At 43.1% G+C, this 12,739-nt stretch overlaps 1 protein-coding gene across 2 annotated transcripts in view; it reads left to right on the plus strand.

Annotated features, from left to right (window-relative positions):
- Positions 1 to 11,608: 11,608 nt before the first annotated feature.
- The window catches only part of OSBPL6 (oxysterol binding protein like 6), a 107,145-nt gene continuing 106,014 nt past the window's right edge, over positions 11,609 to 12,739 (plus strand). The window contains exon 1 of one of the 2 annotated variants that reach the window (XM_075093597.1): positions 11,609 to 11,687. The gene's annotated coding sequence lies outside the window, so the exon portion shown is untranslated. The remainder of the gene's footprint in view (positions 11,688 to 12,739) is intronic. The other variant, XM_075093598.1, reaches the window with a different exon arrangement.

Consider the following 12,739-nt stretch of genomic DNA (forward strand, 5'->3'; position numbering starts at 1 on the left):
CAACAGATGGCCTCCTTCTCTTGTTTTGTTTCCAAAGAGAAGGAGGAAACTAGAAGGCATTGGGAAATACCTCCAGCTGTAAGTAGCTGAAAAGTGTGGGTGAACATCTCTTTAATTTTCTCCATTGTTTTGCTGTTGGAAAAGATGCACCCATTAAAGCAATGCTCCTGGTTGAGGTTTGGGGGTGGCTGGGAAAAGGAGGGAGCAGAGAATTTGATACAATCTTTTTAACTGGAAGATATGGCTACTCAAAAGTTACAGCTTTACCATTCAGTGCTTTACAGTCAGCTAACCTAGATTAGCCATCTAGTAACATCATGTGACTTCACCTGCTATCAAATCAATGTAATTAGAATAATATTTACATGCAGCATACATAATTTGTCCTATGCAGCAACTATTTTAAAGCATTTAGTAAATTGGTCTCTAATACAAGATATAGCCACATTCACCTAGTTTTTGTTTATTTCCTGCTCTTTATAAAAGGAAGTACTAGTAAAAATATTTTTGCATTACAGGGGGTGTATGGGAACGAGTGCTGTCATTGCGATTGGTTCAGCAGTTTAAATTTTAAGTGACAGAATCTATGTATTTTTAAAAATCACCCACAAAGCAGTGTTATTTCTCATGTTAAAAGAATACTAGAATTCAAATGCTCAAATGTTAGGAAGTTGCAGAATAAAGGTTGCCTAAGAAACTTCCTTTTGCTTCTCTCCATTCCCCTAGTATGTGTTACGATGCGGTCCTTGATGACTCATCAGCAGCTTTTTTTCCCCAAGAGCGGTTGTTTCATTCAGCACAAAGAACGAAATTTAATCAGGGCTGCATGGTTAAAGCAGGCAGGAATTTTACAGCTTATTTTGTTGTAGATATTAGAAATTACTTAGTGAACAGAGCAGGTTTATGGTTGAGCCTGGAGATTGGGATCCTGTCTCTGGTTCCGGCCTGGAGATTGTCTGTGAGGGGTGTTTCCGTTTCTCTGGAGTTCCTCTGGAGAAGTCCCATTTGGGGTTTTTTTGTTTGTTTCCCTCATCCTCACCGTATATTTGGAGTAGAATTTGGGGCTTTCCTGGATTTGCCTAGGGAAAATAATTCTGACCAGGTTACCATAGATGCAAACCTCCAGAATGGCCAGGCAGCACCTTTGCAGCCTTAACTATACAGTGTATGTGTGCACTGAGTCCAATATTTTTGTAAAACATCAGTCCTACTGTGCAAATGTGACAGGGACACCATGCTCTTACAGCAGGTCTGACACATGCTGCTGAATGAGTGTGGTGCAGCGTACCTGCGTGTTAGGACTGAGCTAAAACACAGCCTACAAGGGGTGAGGTGCTGTGACAGTGCAAGCATCTTTTCAGTGTACATGCATATTTTTACTGTCTAAATAAAGATTGTCTTTGCTTGAGAGAGTGCTTTAAGGTATACTATAACAGTGGGCATGTTATTTAGGTGCCAGGTAAAATGTTGAGAATCTCTGTATGGTCAGTTAAAAAAGAAAATCTTCTCATTCATGTGTTTGAATCGGCCTTTTTGATGAGTCTCTACTGTGTCAAGATCCCCAGTCTAACGTGGCACTGAAGGTGGATGCCTGTGTATTTATGTGATGTAAAGATCCCCAGGAGTGTCAGTGCTCAAAAATGAAGTGACTGGTGTATGAGCTTGGCCATCCAAGACGGGAAAGAAGAATCATCTGTTAGAATGATCCTAACAGCTACATGAGGAAGTATTCAGCACACACAGATGGTTGAGATACCCTTTACATCTTGAACTAATGTTATGAAGTAGATAGAACAGTGCCTTTTTCTAATTGTTCTCAATCCTCTTTCTATTACGGCATGTCTATGGGAATAGTGGGCCACTGCACTCCCCCGGGCATGGAAGATCAGTGCTCTGTATGTAGTCCTGCTTCAGGCTACAGAGCTCTTTTGCTTGCTTGTTCAGTCAGGTCTTGAACTGAAGAGAATTGAGCTGGTAGTCATAGGAAAAAAATTTCTCTGTTTTTATTACTGAGACTTTGAGATACCCTAAGAAGCAGCTCTGCAAGCAGATAGTACCTTTCCTTTTTAGTCACTGTTGAATCAGTCTATCAGGTGACTCACGTGGAATCATTTGTAGTGTTCTGCTAACGCTTTTTAGAAGATCAATTCTAAGCAAATTTATTACTCGCCCTCCTTAGAGTTCAGTGTATTTCCCAAAGGCACTGATGTATTAGTCTTCTCCAGCTAAATACCAGTTTGTGTAAATACATTTTGCTATTTTAAAGTCCCACAGCAGTTTTGATTTGGTATGGTATTCCTCACTCCCTGTTTATGTTGTTATATAGCACTACTGATAAGTAGCTGGCGTGCTGCTTTTCTAGGTCATTTTGTTGGTAAGAAAAAACTGTCTGCTGTGAGGATGAGCACTAGATTCCTGTACTGGAACAAACTGTGTCACATATATTCCTTTTGCTGGTGGTTAGTAAATTGGCTAAAGCTGTATAGGTGTTTTGTGTGTTGTTTTGCTGTAATAGTGCTTTAATTGTAGCAAGCAGAATTTAGTATGCTTCCCTGTAAGTGACTTGGGTTTCAGCTGTGTTCATCAGCCATAGTTTCTGTTGGCATTCTGTACCTTTTGAAAATGAGATAATACAGATTTCATACATTATGCTAACTGATGTCCAGTAGAAATTATTTTATCTATTTATTGAGTCATAACCGCTTGGTCAGCAGAGGAGCCTTTTGTTTGTGTAATTAGAGAAAGATACTAATTTGCTTATGCTGCCTGAATGTCTGCATTAGGGTATTTCTGATCATTAAGTGAAAAAAGGCTGTCCTCAAGAGGGCTCTACGTTCCAGATGTGATTTGTGAGTCAGTGATTGCAGTTAGTTCCCTTCGCTAGTTTTTGGGCTCCTACTTGAGATCTTTTTCTTTGATGGTACAAACCACTGCCAGAGTACCTCACATGGGGGCAGAGCCTGGGTTGGCACTGCACAGTGGAATTGGATTTCCTGCACATCCTTGCTCTTTCTTTCTGTTAATGGTCTATTTTCTGACCCAGGGTACTCTCTTGTGCTATCTCTAGTTTGCCTACAGAGGTATCATCTAACATCTGCAATGCCAGGCACCTCCACTCTTTCAGCTACTGTAGGAGTAACTGAGGGACGGGGGAAGAAATAATCATATTAAGTGGAAGCTGCTGAAGGTGAAAACAACATGCAATTATGTGCACAGCTCCAGTTCAGGAAAACGACTCGTTTCATGTTCTCACCGTACCATTTTTCTAAACTTTCTACCTCTATCTGTTAAACGTTCACTTAAAATGTTGTCAAAGATTCTGCTCAAGTTTTTCACAGAATGTCAGACTTGCACTGTAGTTGTACTGCTAAATTTTCTCCAACATAAAATGGAGAAAAAATGATAAATGAAAGGAGGGTTAATGATGCCGAGTTCACTTAACATCATTAGATCAAAGGGACAAAAGGTGATGCCGGAGCCTGCAGCGTTGCGAGGCAATCCCGCCTGTTCCAGCAGAGGTCACTGGTCTCCTGGATGTGCAGATGAAGGCTGCAACTCAAAACTGACACTACTTTTGAAAACCTTAACCCGCTTCTAAGGTAATCAACCTATATATAGAATATCTTAACCAAAAGGTGTTTTTTTTTTTTCAGATGGATAATAATCTCAAGATGTGTAAATTTCAAACACATAATTTAAAATACTTTAATATAATTTAATAATTATTCAGTAATAAATAATGTAAAGCAATTGAAGTGACTAATTTAAAAGGAATTGAGAGAAGACAGAATCCTGGTTTAACTTGCACCTTTTCTCTGAATTATTTATTAAACCATTATTTTCTTCATAGCCTCTTAGTTTTGAAATACAAATGATCTATTTTTGCTTGCACAAGTGACACATGTCTATTTCTAATTTCTTTTTCTTGCGGTTCCAGAGACTTTTCATACTTTTGCAAATGCAGGACTAGCCAAATAGTTTTAAAATTATCATGCCCAGTATGAAAATTTTCTGTGAGACACCTGAAAACACCGCATACAGAACACCTCTTTATAACATTTCTTGGCATTTTTGCAATTTCTCTGTGAAAGATTAAGAATGAGATAATGAGCAGGATGTAGGAAGAGAACCAGAGGAAAGAGGGACAAAATCAAAGGGCAAATAAGGAAGATGATAAAAAAGGAGTTCTGATTTTGAGACAACAGAATAGGAAACAGTCTAATAAGAGGTAAGGCATGGGAGGGTGGTTCCTGAGGGAAAGCCAGTTCAGATATTGGGAAAAGCAGTGTAATCCAAATGATTCATATTTTAAGATAGAAAAGGTGGAGTGGACTGTGGTGCTCTGGAAGCCAAATGCTTTAAGGTTAGGTTGAGTGTAGGGATTTGGAGTCTTTTGGATGGATGTCTATCACAAATGAACTGCAGAAGCCCTTATATCAATCTGTAGTAACGTCGCTCTTTGTCTCTTACTTCTCCTTTGTTTTGAAATACGCTGTTGTGCACCATGCACATTTCATATGCACATAATGAATATTATGGCATCAGGATTACTTTAAAGCAATATCTGTCATTTTAAAAATGTGTGTTTTCTGTTGAGCTCCTTTATCTTGTTGGGTAATTTTTTCCTTCGTCCCTCTGCTGTGTGGTGGTTCTGTTCTTCCTCCTTGCACTGACGGCCCACCCCCAGCTGCAGCTGTCTTGAGTTCACTGAACAACTTGCAGGAAAAATTCACATCAGGTCGTTCATCCATAGCCTCTGCTTTTAGCAGGGACAAGCACAGCAGCAGAAGTTTGGATTACCGCAGGATCAGGCCTCCTTCAGCCAGCCTGATGCTGTACCGCCCTTGAAAAACTCCAGGTGGTTCCAGATGCTTCAGACAGCTCTGGTAGCTGAAGCTGTGGAGACAAAAGGAGGCAGCTCTGCATCAGGCAACTGCTGGGTACAAGAACGAAGAGAAGTGTGCAGCTGAACATAACAAAAAACACGTTTCAGCTGCTCACTCTGCTTGGTTATAAATGCTTTAAAGGAAGCTTTAAAAGGGGGCTGCTTGGAGTGATAGTGGCCTTTATGGCCTTGGTGCTTTGCAAACATCATAAATCACAGCTTGAAAATAACACTTCAGTACTGTACAATCCACATATCTCATAGATGGTGAGGCTGTTGTTTTGAACTATACATGGCACTGTGAGATTAATTAAATATTGATGTAAGACTTTTATTTCATCTGCTTTAGCAGTTGCATCTTCCTGCTCCCAAATGTTAATTCTGTTAATATGAATTTTTCTTGAAAGTCTGCAAACTCTGGGGGGCTTGGGAATGTGGGGCTTCACCCAGTGTGAAGTGTTCAAATATAATGCTAACACACGATATCTGCAGGACCTGACTAAGACTGAAGAGTTAACTGCTGACCAGACTCTACTCTGTATTTAGAGAAAGTATTTACAAATCTTGAGCATGGGAGTACAGAAGATACCCTGGGAATTCTTCCAACTCTTCTGACTGAGTTCTGTCTTCAGAAAGTGCTAATGAGTAACTTTTTCAGATGTCATTTTAAGAAATACAGGACAATGTTAACAGAGCATATTCAGGTACGTGGACATCAAAACTCTATTGGAAATGCAAATATGTGCTGGAAATATTTGCTGAAATTGGAATTATAAGCAACCTCACAAACAAAATTGCAGGATTGCTGAAAGTTATTTTAAGTATCAGAATTTTGATTTTCCTTATCCTGGGCACACTAAATCCCCTCTTCTAATGTGTCCGTTACATTGAAGCATAGCAGGAGTGAAGTTATATTTAATCAGCAAAAGAAAATCAAAGGAAATGGCATGTGAAAACATGCACTGCGTGTCCTGACCCACTGATGTTCTTAACTTTTAATCAAGTCCACAGAGTTCACATCTATTCAGAGTTCATTACTACTATAATGATGCTGGGGAACACTAAAATTTGCTTCCTTTCTTCTTCGTGATAACATACCAGCTTAGTTACTTAAAGTTATTTCCAGAATTTTATACATGGGTATCACAGTAGATTTTTCCTTTGCCTGTTTAAAGGACAAGGGTACAAAGATGGCCTCAATGCACATATATCTCAACATTCTGGGAATTTTACCTTGGAGGCAATCTGAAACTGGATAATCTGTTGTGGCTTTGGAAAAGTAAATTAAGTAGTGTCTGAGACTGTGGAGGAAACTGTACCACTGTGACCCTTTTAAAAGTTATTCTAGGGGAGGTATTGAAAGAAAAGTTTTTTAAATTCTGAAGTTTTATATAACAGTCTAGAACAGAAACTAGAGTGCTGGTAATAGCCAGCAGGGTTATAAGGGTTGTAATAACAACCCTTCCAACCAAAGATTTCTTTCTTTTTGTTGTTGTTTAAAATGCGTAGCTTAAAGTGTTTGTACTGCTTTGGTTTTGCAGTCTACACAGTAAAGAAATCGTATGCATTCTGCTGAAGACGAGGCCATGGGACTTCTACCCGTTGCCAAAATCAAGTATGAAACAAACTCTTTTCCTTGTATTTGAGTGGAGATAACTAGCTATACAGAGTATCAGCCATACAGATTTTGTTTATATGAGATTTAACCACTCCAGCTGATTTATCATATGTTTGTCTTCGGGGATTCTTGGACTCTTTCCAAACTGCATTTCAGATTTGCTTTTCAGAATTCTAGTTTCTTGTATTTAGTAGGGCTATTCTTAATAGAACTTTTATAATTTGTGATTACCTGTCTAAGATGTTTACCTGTCATTTGAGGTTTAAAGCATCTCTGGGTGGTTCGACTTCCTTTTCCAGTTTCTTCAATGAGAAGAAATCACAATCCCTTTCTCTTCCAGGATGTCCAAGCATGGTTTAGATTTTATTCCTGTGACGATATGTGAATATGGAAAGTATTTTTTTTACAGTCTATGCATATTTTATATTATTACACTTCAGGATTTCTTTTGCTATGTACTGCCCCAATCTTGTATAATGGAGAGAAAAAAATAGTGCTGATCTGAATAGACCAGTTCATATGGATTATCACTACTGAAACCGAAGAAGGAAATGTTTAAAAGACAAAAGCAGTTTTTCCAAATTCTCTTTGGGGGAACTGAAAAACACCTAAATAAGAAGATCAAGAACTGAATCTGATTTTACTCCCAGGAAAGATGGGGAAAGGCAGCAGTGTGTTTTCGTACACAGAGGTGCTGCTTGTCCTTGGTTTCTCACACCTAACCGAGCAGAAAGAAAAGAATAAACCATCTGAATGGCTCTACAGGACCAGCCTAAAGGTCCATTTAATCTAGTTTCCTGCTCCCCACCGTGGATGGAAATGGATGCCTGGGGAGAGCGTTGAACAGGACAGATAAACAGTGTCCTTTCTTGTGCAACTTTTCAGCAGGCAATGGGCAGGCACCTTTTAGTCAAGAACTGCAAAGGGAATGATTGTGCTTAACAGCTACAGCTATCCTTCATTCATTCGTATAATCCCTGCTTAAAAACCTCCGTCCCTGCAGCTCCATAGTGTTGTATAGCAGCAAGCCATCTGATTTAATAACACTTTGTATGGAAAAGTTCTTCCCAGGCGTTGTTTAAACCTGCTGCCTGATCATTTACTGAGTCTCCCTGAAGCCTTGTGTGATGGAAAATAGCGAGTGATTGTTTCCTGTTGGCCTCTTACATATCATTTGGGATTTTATAGATCAGAAGACAACCCTTTTTCAGTTGGTTCTCCAGCTAGAAATTATCTCCTCACACAGATGTATTCCCGTACCTCTGCATATAATCTTTTAGCTGTGTACATGCATTTTCTAGTTCCACATTTTCATTTGAAGGAACTGGAGCTGTACACAGCACTCAAGTGCACAAGAGATTTACATAGGATATAATGAGCTCTTCTGCTTTGCTTTTGGCTGCTTTTGGAGTAATTTCTAATATTGTTTGCCTTTTGGACTACTGCTGAGTAGCAAGCTAATGTTTGCAGGAAACTACTCACAATGACTCCAAATGATAAAGGCTAATTTAGAGCCCATTTTTATGTATGTTTAGGTAGAGTTATTTTCATTACTGTTTACATTAGTTTGCAATTATTGACACGGACTTTCAGCAGCCATCTCATTGCCCTATCACTCGCTATTGTCAGATGCTTCTACGACAGCTCAGAGTCAGATCTTGTTTTGCCTATCATTAGTAATTCTGCAACATCAGGAAACTGTGAAGATCCTTGGTCCTCACACAAGTAACTTTAGGCTATTTAGGTGCAACAGTGCTCGGCCAGAAGTATTTTAAGTAATTCAGCCCTAAGGAGGGCTCAAAGAAGGAAGTAAATAATGTTGTGTTGGGTGGTCAGTGTCTGTGAAAGAGGATGTTGATCTGGTTTCCTGCTCAGAACTGAGTTACCTGATGTCTGTCCTGATGGCAGCTGTACTTTCTCATTCTTGGAGCTGGCTCTGCAGTCTTCTGGCACCCCCCTACTCTAGGACACATCCAGGTTCCATCTCACTGATGCTTGCCTATTGCTTCCTTTACAGCACGCGCCTGCTATGAGCCTCCCGCTGCCTCCTGAATTCTCCCTTTGCCCAATTTGCTTTATTATCAGACACTAAATGCTCTTTGATCTACTTCATGTGTGTTTGTGAGAGCATTTCCCGTTCACTGGTTACCACTGCTGTACTCTGTTTCACATAATTTGAATTAATTTGCAAAAAAGACAATGTGTAATTTGCAAAAATCTTTAATAAAAAGATGTGTCTGCTCCCTCTGCCTTGCCTAAGTGTACTGTTTTGCCAAACACAGACAAAACCCTAAACACGGACAGCAAAGAAACAACAATATTGCTACTACAGGAGAAAATAAAAATATTTTCTTAAGATTCCGTAAGTAAATATTTTCAGTGCCCATAGATCTGCTTATTGTCAGGGTATGGGTGGTAAGCAAACATTTCATATGATATTTAGTAAACTTCCCTGCTGCTTGAATTAGAGTGGGATGTTTTAAAGGCATTTGTCTTGCAAAGAATTGTGGAAAGAATTCTATGGTTTAACCTGTGGAGGTTTTATCTTTGCATGGAGAATTGAGCTATGTTTTACAGCTTTCTTTTGGAGAACATGCCTCCCAATTGTTAATGAGACTAAACTTGAGGAGAACAGGTCAAATTCTTGGATGGACAAAATAGACTATAGCTCCTCTACTGTGTTTACCTCAACATTTCATCAAGATGTTCAAACCTTTGCTCCTGGTGGTGTATATTATGAGCAAAAATCAGTGAAAAAATTTGTCCTGTCATTGGGTAACAATCACACTGATTTTCAAGAAGTTTATGTAAGACTACATTTTTTTTTGCCAGTGTTTCTGAAGGGATATGGTTATACTCTTCTACAGTTATCAAAGAAATGCCCATATGAATCTATCCAAATTATGATTTATTTCAGGACTAAAGTTTTATGTAGATAAGCCCTTAGAAGATGAGGAGGGTATCTGTGTGCATACACTTCACTAGCTTTTTGTCATCTACCATGTATGTAACATAATTGTATCATTTAAACAAAATATTTGCACTGCCTTTCTACATGCTTGTTTCTCTTTGGTTTAAGTACAGGCAAATTAGTAAAAAAAAAAACCCTGTAAAAAAACCCACCTCTGTAAAATAGCCAATTAAGAATTTGGTATCAAGATCGTTAGAGAATATCAAAGAATAAGTTGTTCAGGAACACGGCAGCTAATTAACAACACAGTTTTCTGTAATTTCTTTCTATCCATGGTTTGCTTTTTCAGGTCGCAGATGTTGAGTGGCCTCTTGACTGAAATAAATAGTGGTGGTGTTGAATGGTGTCCTTAAAACACAATTAGGAGTTGTGTCCTTTATCTCCTTGCCCTGTTACTTATCTCTTTTAGGAGAAAAATAAGTGACTATATTCCTGATACTATTAAGCTTTCTATAATGTATGTGGCTTGTTACTTAATCTTTCTATGGATTTTATATGAAAACTTACACCTCCCAAAATCCCGCTTAATCTTTTTCCTGCTTCAACTCTTGGAAACTGAACACAGAGAATAAGAAACTGTTACTTTATCAATTCCCTAACTTTATTCAACCACATTCAGAATGAGACTTGCAGGTTCAGCTGAGAGAATAAAGCAATTTTTTCCTGAGAAGATTACACTAAAAATACAGTGTCAAGGGAACCTTCTCTGGAGGTCTCTGCCTCGATAGGAAAACAGTCACGGCTTTTCTTATGCCAGGGTCCCCAGAATGATCCTTTGCTGCACAGTGCTGCCAGATCTGGAACTGCCATTCTGAGAAATGGGGAAAACATAAACCAGCATCACACAGGCCTGTTTGTTTAATGAGTAGTGCAGGCTCAGTAATTAGATTTCTAGAACCCTGTAAATCTCTACTTTTTCCAAGGAATTTGCCATTTCCCCTCCTTCTCTTATTGAGATTTGTTGGCAGTGGCATCTGGTTCTTCAGGGATTTCAACTGATTTTCTCGGACGACAAAATATATTTCCCATCTTGTTACCATGAACCAGACAGCAGGGCTAAGTTGGACGATTTAAATAGGACAGCCAGGAGAAGTCCAGTTTGTGAAGAGAGGCCCCAGAGCCCTCCCAGAGGACAAGACAGTGCGCCAGCCCTGGGGACACGGAGAGTGACCAGGCTGTAGCAGAAGGACCAGGGTGCCAGAGGTGAGTCATGAAGCATAGGCGAGTCTGCAGCCTGCCTCCTCCACAGCAGCGTGGCCTGTGCCACCCCGTAGCTTCACTACACAAGACAGTCCAGCTTCCCGTTTCCAGAAGTGTGTCCAAGTCATCAAGTATGTCATGAAAGCTGTGATGGAGGATCTACGGAAAAGAAAAAAGAAAGCTAACATAAATTAACCTAAGGGAGTAATTTCTCCGGCAGTTTTCGCGAGTATGTAATGCGTCTTTTTCAACAACCTCCCGTTACCGGCTGACAAAGACCGAATCAGCTAACGCAATGAAAGCTGCGGGGAGGGTGCCAGTGCGGTGTTGGGTTGTTAGTGCGGGTGTTACGGAGCCTCACGGCGGCTGCCGACGGCCCCGCTCCGCACCGACGCCCGGGTCTCCCAGCGGCATCCCTTTGTCTGACATCACCCTCCCACCCGTGGCGCGGAGGTCCCTCCTGCTTGAGCGCATCCCCGTTGTCGCCCACGTGCTTTCCACTTTAATTTTAGACCTGATCTCATGACTGAAGCCCGTTACTCGGTCCCCGCCGCTGCCCCGTTTTTCCGGCACCGGCTTGGCCAGGGGGACCGACGCGGTGCCGCGCCGCGCCGTGCCCCAACACCGCTCCGCCGCTGCGCTCGGCGGGGCCGCGGCCGCGCTCGGCAGGAGCATCCCGGCGCCGCCTGCCCCCTCCGCTCAGCCCAGCCCAGCCCAGTCCGGTCCCGCGGTACCTCTCGCCGGGCCCGGGCCGCTGCCGCCGGCGCGGCTAGGGCAGGCGGGGGGCGGCTGCCCGCCGCAGGTGGGTGCCGGCAGGCGCGGAGGGCACCTTGGCCGGCGGGCGGGGGCGGCGCGGCAGGGCTGCGGCGGCGGCGCGGCGGGGCTGCCCGCCCCCTCCCCTCCCTCCGTCCCTTCGTCAGACGGGCGGGGAGCTGCGGCGGGCGGGAGCGGGGAGCGGCGGGGCGCAGCCGCCCGGGCCGCAGCGGGGATGCGCCGCGGATCCCGGCGAGGAGGTGGGCGCTGAGCGGCGGCGCTGGGGGCGCGCACGGGTGGGGACCGGCGGCCCGAAGCGGGCCCGGAGCCGGAGCGGCGGGACAGGCCGTGCCGGGGAGCAGCGGGTCGGGTGGCGCCGCGGCGCGCAGCAGGGCCGGGGCTCGGGCCCCGCGCCCCGCGGATGGGCTGGGCTGGGCGGCGCGGCCGAGCGGCGGGGTGCGTGTCGGGGCGCGGCGGTGCCGCGGCGGGAGGCGGGAGCGGGCCGGGGCGCGGTGGCGGCGGGCCCGGTGGGGGGCTGTGGCCTGGCCCGGCGGCGGCTGCCGGGGGCGGCCCCGGGGCGAAGCCGGAGCGTTGGGGGCCGGGGTTACGTAACCGCCCTCGCGCCGGGAGGGGGCCCGGGTCCGGCCCCGGCGTCGCGCCTCGGAGTCGCGTTTTTTACCCCTCCTCCTCCCATGCAGAGCGATTTAAAACGCCCCAGTAAACCGTCTGGTCTGTGAGAATGAATTGTAGATCAGCTCTTCCCAAGTGGGTGCGCTCCTAGGATACCTTTCTGTTTTCATTTTCTCTCAAAAAAAGGCAGGAACGGCCTGTATTCCCAATTTTCTAGCAATGCTGCAAAACCCTTGCGAGTACTTCGAATATGTATGGATTCATTGAAGCAGTAGTTTGGAAATTATCTGCTTCCCAGAAGTCCTGATGCTTAAAATGACCACCTGACACGGGGTTTGCTATTGGTCCATCATTTAATTTTATTTTATAGTTCTTTTAGTGTGCTGCAAGGCTACGTTGTCGATGTTCTTCCCCAAACCTTCAGCAATGCAGAGACTATGGGCTAATAGTAATTGAAACAAAAGACCTTGCTGTACTTCTCGGCGTGAATTAGGAATCCAAGGTCGAACAGCGAACTGCAGTTCAACTTGTATGGGGTAGCGTGACAGAACAAAAGTATTTGCAAATCTTATTAGACAGTTTAAGAGAAAAGTGTTCCTTAAATAGGCTCTTACTCAGTAGATGAAAAAAATTGGTTAGTAAAGGTGTGAGGAAATAGCTATTTTAGGACTACAATTAACTC

The sequence above is a fragment of the Phalacrocorax aristotelis genome, chromosome 5, assembly GCF_949628215.1.
Source record: "Phalacrocorax aristotelis chromosome 5, bGulAri2.1, whole genome shotgun sequence".
Classification (NCBI taxonomy): Eukaryota; Metazoa; Chordata; class Aves; order Suliformes; family Phalacrocoracidae; genus Phalacrocorax; species Phalacrocorax aristotelis.